At 41.6% G+C, this 9,573-nt stretch overlaps 1 long non-coding RNA gene across 2 annotated transcripts in view; it reads left to right on the top strand.

The window, feature by feature from the left end:
• The window catches only part of LOC118153940 (uncharacterized), a 38,024-nt gene extending 29,982 nt beyond the window's left edge, over nucleotides 1-8,042 (top strand). For both annotated transcript variants that reach the window (XR_008481813.2, XR_004743765.3), the window contains one exon: nucleotides 32-8,042. This is a non-coding gene — a long non-coding RNA (uncharacterized LOC118153940). The remainder of the gene's footprint in view (nucleotides 1-31) is intronic.
• Nucleotides 8,043-9,573: the final 1,531 nt, after the last annotated feature.

A 9,573-nucleotide genomic window follows, 5' to 3' on the forward strand; every position in this document is an offset into this window, starting at 1 on the left:
TTCAATGTGTTTTCTTTCCTTTTGTATCCAGGTGCCTGAGCCTGGGGCAGGCAGCAGAGGCCAGCAGTGACGGATCTTTTCCAAAGTGCACCTTCAAAGGACTGAGAGCGCCTATTTCCTCAGCAAACCAGAAACAATGGTCCTAGAACCAGCTTCTAAAATAGAGGGAAGCTTGGCGGAGGTTTAAGATGTGTCGCTAGATGGCAGTATTTCTGAAGTTCATTGGGAAGGAGCCATATTTGGAATTACATCTGTTTTATTGGAAAGTCAGAGTAATACATTATAACTACTATTTATCGAGGACATATTAGGTACCAAGCTTTGTGTAAGTGTTTTATCTCCTGTTATGTTCACATCAACATGGTAAGTTTGTCAAAATAAGTGTCCTCTTCTCACAGATAAGAGAAAACGTTTTTAAACAATTAAATGATAACAGTATGAACAGGAATCCAGCTGAGCAGTTTTCAGGTATTATATTGTTTAGCTCCCAATTGGTCTACACCATAGGTAATAGTACAGTCCTCATTTTGAAGATGAGGAAACGGAGACTAAAAGAGGTTAGGTCACATGCTCAAGGTCACACAGCTTGTAAACTACAGAACCATGGTCTTAACCAGGTCAGTCCGACTGTAGCCCATTCTCTTAAACACTCCTTTCTTTCTTTGGCGAGACAAGAAAAGGATTAAATATGCAACTGTTTTCCCTGCCCTGCATGGGCATTAGTAAGTGATAAGAGTTGCATAGAGCCCTCTATGCAAATTACTTTTAGTGACAGTAGTAAAAAATTCAAAATTATCAGAGGAGAATGCTGTTGCCCTAAAAATTAAAGCATAATATTTCTCGCAGATTTGAGATAAATTCTCCAGAATTTGCATATAAAATTCTCCATTCTTTAACAGTACAGCTTCTTAGAACTTGTTTAAAAGATGGAATTGCTGCTTTCCTGCTCTTTTCAAAGGTAAGATTGACGAAGTTATGCCCACACCGTTCTTATGCAACTTCACAACCCAAATCAAATTTCCCAGAAACGGACACCAGAGTACTACTGCTGCCATCTTGATAACATACTTCTCTTATGACATATTTGGCCAATTTCCTTAAAATTATTCACGATGACTCAAAGCCGCACAGCCAGTGGGTTCAGGAGGGATTCTTTGTTGTTGTTTTTTCGGTCTACTGACATCAGGTGGTTTGCTGACATTTTGTTAACTCGTGGTGAATATTCACAGAGCCCTGCCATTGTATTCTAATTGTACATGTATTCTGTATGCTTTGGAAGAGTATTCTCTTGCCTGTTGGCCAGAGGTTTCTTCTTTGATTTAACCATCTTATTAAGTGAAATGGATGATTTTAAAAAAGCATCTGCTGTCTGCTAAAAAGAGACTATCCTGGTAGAATGGGAAAGTATGTTGTAAGTGAAGTTATTCCTAGAGCACAGCAGTGAAAAGAGGTGTAATGTATTGATCTTGGAGAAAGGGTTAAGGGAGATGAAGAAACAAAAGAAAGTGGTTGAGCGCAGGGGCTCACACGGTAATCCCGCCTCTTTGGAAGTGGCTGAGCGCAGGGGCTCACACGGTAATCCCGCCTCTTTGGAAGTGGCTGAGCGCAGTGGTTCACATGGTGATCCCGGCACTTTGGGAGGCTGAGGTGGGCAGATCACTTGAGGTCAGAAGTTTGAGACTACTCTGGGCTACATGGCAAAATCCTGTCTCTACCAAAAATACAAAAAATTAGCTAGGCGTGGTGGCGGGTGCCTGTAATCCCAGCTACTTGGGAGGCCGAGGGAGGAGAATCACTTGAACCTGGGAAACAGAGGTTGCAGTGAGCGGAGATCGTGCCACTGCACCCCAGCCTGGGCAACAGAGTAAGACCTTGTTGAAAAAACAAAACAAAAACCCAAGAGCAATTCACCAACTGAACTGCTGTAGGTGCCAATTTTGGTAGAAACATCTGTATTCCAAATTTCACTCCTCTCAGATATTTCTCTTTTAATTAAAATTTTTCTGGAAGTAAAATTTAATTGATTCCTAGGAGTACCTGGCTGTAGGCACCATTGTGGTCCAGAGACCTATTCGAAAAGCTGAGATGCTCAAACTCAAGATATCACTTTAAAAACTCGCCTCTATCTTTACCTAATCGAAAATACCCAAAAGTCTTCCAGATTATATAACAAACTGGTTCTCACTGGCTGCCAGGTAGGAACAATGGCCCTGCAGTTACTCAGATGACACGGAGGAGGATGACAACAAAAGTTTTTGCCATTCTATTCAAGTGTCACTTGCGAACTAAGCCTCCTCCTAGTCTTTGAAACAAAGAAGAAAGGAATTTCCCAATGCCTTAGCAAAGGTTCATGTTCATTGGCATTTGTGACCCTCTGGACTGCTTACATGTGAACTTTTTCTTTAAAACAATTCTCTAAGTTTAGTTCGTTAGTTTTGATTCAGCCCAGAGTAAACTTAGGAGGGATGCTGTATTGAAAAACATTTGTATTTCTTAGCAGTTGCAACAGAGAAGGTAGGGATTGGAGGTTCCGAGATGAAAGAATACTTAACCTTTCACTACCAATAGTTTCTAGAGCAACTCTGGTTACCTTCAAATAACCGTTTGAAATAGCAGAGGAGCTGATTACTTACATTTTTCTCTTTCTCTCATTTCCCTCCTTCCTTCCCTCCTTCCTTCCCTCCTTCCTTCCTTCCTTCCTTCCTTCCTTCCTTCCTTCCTTCCTTCCTTCCTTCCTTCCTTCCTTCCTTCCTTCCCTCCTTCCTTCCTTTCTTTCTTTTTTTGACAGAGTCTTGCTCTGTTGCCCAGGTTGGAGTGCAGTGGCATGCAGTGGCATGATCTTGGCTCACTGCAACCTCTACCTCCCAGGTTCAAGCAATTCTCCTGCCTCAGCCTCCCGAGTAGCTGGGATTACAGGTGCCCTCCACCACACCAGGCTAGTTTTTGTATTTTTAGTTTAGTAGAGATGGGGTTTCTCTATGTTGGCAGGGCTGGTCTCGAACTCCTGACCTTGTGATCCGCCCTTGTTGGTCTCCCAAAGTGCTGGGATTACAGGCATGAGCCACTGAACCCAGCACTTCATTTTCTTTTGTTTCATTTGCTTGTTTGTTTGAGATGGAGTCTTGCTCTATCACCCAGGCTGGAGTACAGCATGGCACTATCTCAGCTCACTGCAACCTCTTGCCTCCTGGATTCATGCGATTCTCCTGCCTCAGCCTTCTGAGTAGCTAAGATTACAGGTGCCCACCACCAAGCCCGGCTAATTTTTATACTTTTAGTAGAGACGGTGTTTTGCCATGTAGCCCAGGCTGGTCTCAAACTGCTGACCTCAGGCGATCTGCCCGCCTTGGCCTCCCCACGTGCTGAGATTACAGGTATGAGCCACCGTGCCCTGCCTCTTTGTCTCATTCTCTTTGTGCCTCAGGTATGGGAGGGAGAGGAGATGCTGTGTGAGAGCAATACTTGCAAGCTGCCTGGAGCATAAAGCAAGGCGCTTTTACTGCAATCCTGTCTCTTCAAGGCAACATACTTTCCCATTTACCAGGATAGGCCCTTTTTAGCAGACAGCAGATGCTTTTTAAAATCATTCATTTCACTTAATAAGACGGTTAAATCAAAGAAGAGACCTCTGGCCAACAGGCAAGAGAATACTCTTCCAAAGTATACACAATATATGTGTAATTAGAATACAAGGGCAGCCGCAATGTAGCTTCCTCCTCAATGCTTTAGACAGGGAGACTCTGGGACGTTGCTTGTAATATGGATAACCATAATAAATGCATAACAAAACGCATTCCTATATGTATGATCTCACTAAATTGAACGAAGTGGAGAAGAGCTTTGTATGGGCAGGCAACAGATGTTTGTTTCAGGCAAAGATTTTTCTTCCTGCAGAGGAATAATTCCTAGAATAAGTATGTATATCTGAATATTGTGGGGGTTGAATAATTTGATGGGCCTTAATACCGTTGAAGAAACAAGACTTTTTTGATAGGTGGGGTCAAGTCATCGCCAGAAGTTCATGTCAAATACAGAATGTGTCGGGACAAAGCTAGAAAATACTTTTCGAGTATTTCATTTGTTGAATTCGGCCTCTGGCTCTCTTCAAGAATTTTGACAAGTGAACCTGTGGTAAAAATATTCACCTTCTTGCCATCTTCAAGATTTTCTCTGCCAAATATTTCTGGCCTAACCTGCTGCTTTGTTAGCTGCTCCTCCCTTCTTCCTTCCCTCCCACGTAGCTCCCCTCACCCCATGAAAATGTATTCTCTGTCCCCTTCTCCAAATATAAGCTTCCTGACTGCAGGTCTTACCTGTTTATGCCCATGGAATACACCATGGGTTAGAGTCACATTCTCTTAATCCTGTCCCAGGTTCCTTCAGGGGTCTCTTGCAAATTCTTGAAGAATAAAGGCTTTCAAGCCTAACCTTCAACTTGTTTTCACTTAAATGCCTCCTAACCCGACCCATTGCTTCTATACCATGTTAAGTGTGCATTGGCGTGTCGGAGAAACTCGCTATGTCACTTTGTCTTTGCAAAATATAGTTTTCATGTTTATAATGTGATCACATGAGGAGACTTTAATGTGTCTTCTATACTGAAGAATTACAAATCAAGTAATAGTAATTTAAAATGAGCAATTTTAGTTTGTCGCATTTCTGACGGTTACCTCTATAACAGCAAATAACATGAAATCCCTTTCATTCTTAGGAATTATGGGCAGCATCTTTTGTCTTACAACATAAAAGGAGAACTTAACTCACACTCTCCTCCTCTCCTTTGCTGACTTTGCAACCTCAAGTCCTGATGATGATCAGTAGTTTTGTTTCTTCTGATGGTCACCTTTGTGAAAAGAAAATAAATCTGAGGACCCTAAAGTCACTAAGTCGAATGGTGAAGCCAAGCTGGGAACTGCTTCAAGCCAACCTGCTTCCCATTTTATTTCTAAATCAAATAATACAGAGAGAGAAAAGCTACACACCTCCCTCACAGTTTACCCACAAGGAAATTCCTTGTGGGCCTCAAGGTCTTTACCCTAAAACGGTTCTGTTGAATTTCACCTTGGCAGTGTAAGTTGATAGCTTATTTTCACAGGTGCAGGACAAAGGACAGACTCAAAGTCATCCGTCTGCTCACCTGAGACAAACGCATATCTGATTGCTGCTTCTGTTCTGTTGTTTAAGTGAGAATGCAGATTCACTGAGCCAGTTCAAGCCATAAATGACTATTTCTCTACCCCCACTTCACATGTAAGTTGTGTACGCAATGGAAGTTTGGTCAAAGACTCAAAAGAATGAACCCATTTGTCTCTGAACTACCTATGACTGGGAAGCCCCCATTTCAAGTTGTCCTGCCTTTTGAGACCGACTTACATCTTACAAATACTGACTACACGTCTCCCTAAAATGTATAAAAGCAAGCTATACCCCGACCACCTTGCGTACATGTTGTCAGAAACTCCTAAGGCTGTGCCACAGGTGCATCCTTGACCTTGACAAAATAGACTTTCTAAATTGAGACCTGTCTACAGATACTTCTGGTTCACACTTTTCCTAATTCTAAGTAATATGTGTTAGCCTGTCTGCTTTGCCAACTTTCTCGACCCATTGATTTAAGAAGTGGACATTCTTGATGCATATGTTTCACCTTTTCCCATCCCTTCTCTCCCAGCTCAGTGTCTGAATGCTATATTGTTATTTTCAGTGTTCAGAAAGCTCAGACCAGATGGTAATCACTGGATTTTCTGCCCTTTGTTCTCTTGCTCTACCTTACAAGAGGCTACACCTTACGAGAGGCTACACCTTACGAGAGGCTACACCTTACGAGAGGCTACACCTTACGAGAGGCTTACACATCTTTCTCAGTATGTCTATTAAATTTTTCATTTTGGCAATAATATTGTTAATTACCAAAGAATATCTTTTTCTAGCGTTGCTCCTTTTTGATAGCAGCCTCTGGTTTTGTTTTATGGTTTCAATATCTTCTTATATTTCTCTGTGGTATCAACAGGAAAACTCCCTTCTATCTTCCGATTTACATCTGTTTTCTCTGCAGTTAGTTGTTCTGCTTATTAGAAATATCATTTGGGAAGAAGAACAACCAAGAAGAAATATCAACTTGGTTGTTCTTTTTTGTGCAAATTCACTCTCTTGCCTGATCTTATTTGTGTATGAGGTTAGGGTGGTAAATACAGTAGTGGTTCACAATGCTCAGTTAGGAAGGCGAGAGAGCCAGGGTCTTGTACATTGGTAGGTATTTTATGAGGGAAATTGAACAATATGTATCAAGAATCTTAAAGTTGTTTGTATCTACTGACACACAGGTCTACTTTTAGGTACCCACCTCTTTAGAAATAAGCAGATTATGCACAAAGATATTCACATAAATACAAGTAAATAGAGGACCAGTTAAATACATTTGGTGGAATATAGTGCAGCATTAAAGTTTACGTTTGAAATAGATTTTTAATAATATGGGAAAGATTATTCATGTATATGTATCTGTATTTATTTGAAGATTTTTTGGTCATTTTTTAAAAACCACATACATAAGAATATAATGCATCAGCAATTTAAGTTTAATTACTTAAAAACAAGTCAAGATCAGATGGACAAGAGTAGGTGGAAGGTATTAAGGCCCATAAAATTATTCAACCCCCACAAGGTGTGAACCAGCCACACCTTGCTCCCCTCTCTGAGTTACCTGAATTCCCTGTCCCTGACTCCTGGATGAGCCAGCTTAGTTTCCCGCCTTTGGTTTTGTAATGGGAGTATTGACTGACTGATGGACTGGAGATGGATGTGACTTCATTCGCAATTCACAGCCCTGTGACTCTCTACTTCGTCACTGTGTTCGTGCGAGTGTGTAAGACTCCTTTCACCCCTCCTCCTCTTTTGCCTTAACTTTAACCCCAAATGTTTCATTGGCTTTGTTCTAGGAACCCCAAATCTTGGCTACAGTCTGTTGAAAGACAAACTTAGGTGCGCTGAAATTTTAAAGAGATTCTTTGAGGAACCAGTGATTCATGAACGGGGTGGCACCAAACCACAAGTGCTTAGGGCTTCACAGAAGGGGTGTGCAGGGAAAACTTTTATGAGATGCTTGCAGAGGAGCAAGACAAAGAACACACTTGATTGATTAAAGTGGAATCCGCCTAGTTAGAGGTTAGTTGGTGGTTTCTGATTGGTTGAGCTTAAGTTTGTTTTACTGTTTACGTTGAGTTGCTTATGTAAGAAGCCAGGGAACTGGAGCCATTTCAGCCTAATGGCTTCCCAAATGATATTTTTAAACAACTTATTTGATGTCTTCCTTGAGGGAGCAGCTCACATGCCCTCCCCAACCCCCCACTTTTTTTTTGTTTTTGAGATGGAATCTCACTCTTTCACCCAGGCTGGAGTGTAGTGGCACAATCTTGGCTTGCTGTAACCTCCATCTCCTGGGTTCAAGTGATTCTCCTGCCTCAGCCTCCCTAGTACCTGGGATTTCAGGCACCCTCCACCATGCCTGGCTAATTTTTGTATTTTTTTCATAGAGACAGGCTTTCGTCATGTTGGCCAGGCTGGTCTCAAACTCCTGACCTCAGGTGATCTGCCGGCCTTAGCCTCCCAAAGTGCTGGGATTATAGGCATGAGCCACCACACCTGGTCTCACCTGCCCCATTCTGCAGGGCCTCCTTCTGCCACTTCTCTGCCATCTCCCTGCCTAGTGGAACCCCAGCAACTGGCAAAAATCAAAATTAGGAGAAATCATTCATAAAATTGAAAGGGAAGGAGGATTATAATTCAGGCCCTGCTTTCTCTAGAGAGTGAGGATTCACTGAGGGTGTGCACATGAGATTATGTGATTAATATGGCAGTTCTAAGAAGGCTTATTGGAGGGCAGTGTGAAAAACTGATTAGGTACAAAGAGACTGAGGAGGAAGAGAAAAATGAGAGCACCGTTTCAGTAATCCAGATGTGAGGCAGTGAGTAGCTGAACCAACTTGAAAAAAAAGTCAATAAGAAAAGAAGGCAGGGCCGGGCGCAGTGGCTCAAGCCTATAATCCCAGCACTTTGGGAGGCCAAGGCGGGTGGATCGTGAGGTCAAGAGATTGAGACCATCCTGGTCGACATGGTGAAACCCCATCTCTACTAAAAATACAAAAAATTAGCTGGGCATGGTGGCGCGTGCCTGTAATCCCAGCTACTCAGGAGGCTGAGGCAGGAGAATTGCCTGAACCCAGGAGAAGGAGGTTGCAGTGAGCCGAGATCGTGCCGTTGCACTCCAGCCTGGTTAACAAGAGCAAAACTCCGTCTCAAAAAAAAAAAAAAAAAAAAAGAAAAGAAAAGAAGGCAGAGACAGAAGAAAGTTGAGAAAAATAATTAGAACATGATGACACATGAGTCAAAGATGAACTTTGGTTTTTAACAATTTTATTCTGACTCTATTTATTTCAGCCCTATTCAAAATAGCCAAGAGGTGGAAGCAACCTAAATGTCCACTGTTAAATGAGTAGATTATAAAAATGTGGTATATACATGCAGTAGAATATTATTCAGCCTTGAAAAAGAAGGAACTCTTATCATATGCTACGATATGAATGAAGATTGCAGACATTATGCTACGTGAAATAAGCCAGTCACAAAAAGACAAATACTTTCTGTTTCCACTTACATGAGGTATCTAAAGGAATCAAATCCAGATACGGAAGGGAGGATGGTGGTTTCCAGTGGCTGAGAGTTTATTCATTGGGTATATGGAGTTTCCGTTTGCTAGATAAAAGAGCTCCAGTGATGAGTTGCACAAGAAAGTACATATAATAAATACGTTTGTACTGTACACTTAAAATGGTTAAGATAAAAAATGTGCTAAAAATGTGCATACCTGGACATAGAGATAGATAGTGGAGACTCAGGAGTATGAGGTGGTAGGAGGGAGGTGGGCAATGAGGAGATACTTCATGGGTACCATGGATGTCAGTCGGGTGATGGATACCCTAAAAGCCCTGACTTGGCCACTATGCAATCTATGCCTGTAACCAAATTACTCTTGTACCCCATATATTTATATATCAAAAAACTAAGAGAAAATAAAGCTTTTAAGTGGTTAATATACGATGGAATGAATCTTTTGCATTTTACTAAAAAAAATGAGGATGGTAGATTTTACGCTCTTTTACCGCAATATCAAATTTCTGAAATATTTCAGATTTACAAAAAATGGTTTAAAGCAACACGGCGACATCAGGTACTCATCATTCATAAAACTAAACATTAGCACTACAGTTGACACTCTTTGAGTAATACCCCAAAGTTTTAAGATTTTCTTTGTTCAACAATTACTTAAGTGCCTCCTACTTGCAGAGCTCTGTGCTGGCATTGGACACGCAGCAGGATCCTGCCCTCCCCTTTAGGAGTCATGCTTGGTATGGAGGAAGGATCATATCTTCACAGACACGGAGAATTGAATGGGAAACCTGTTTTGGAAGGTGATGATGCATTATGCAGTTCACAATATCTGATTTGAGGTAACAGTTGAAAAGTCTACAATTAGCTGCGCCTCCAGAAATAATTCCAGGAAATCCATAAAATGTT

The sequence above is a fragment of the Callithrix jacchus genome, chromosome 5 (genome assembly GCF_049354715.1).
Source record: "Callithrix jacchus isolate 240 chromosome 5, calJac240_pri, whole genome shotgun sequence".
Classification (NCBI taxonomy): Eukaryota; Metazoa; Chordata; class Mammalia; order Primates; family Cebidae; genus Callithrix; species Callithrix jacchus.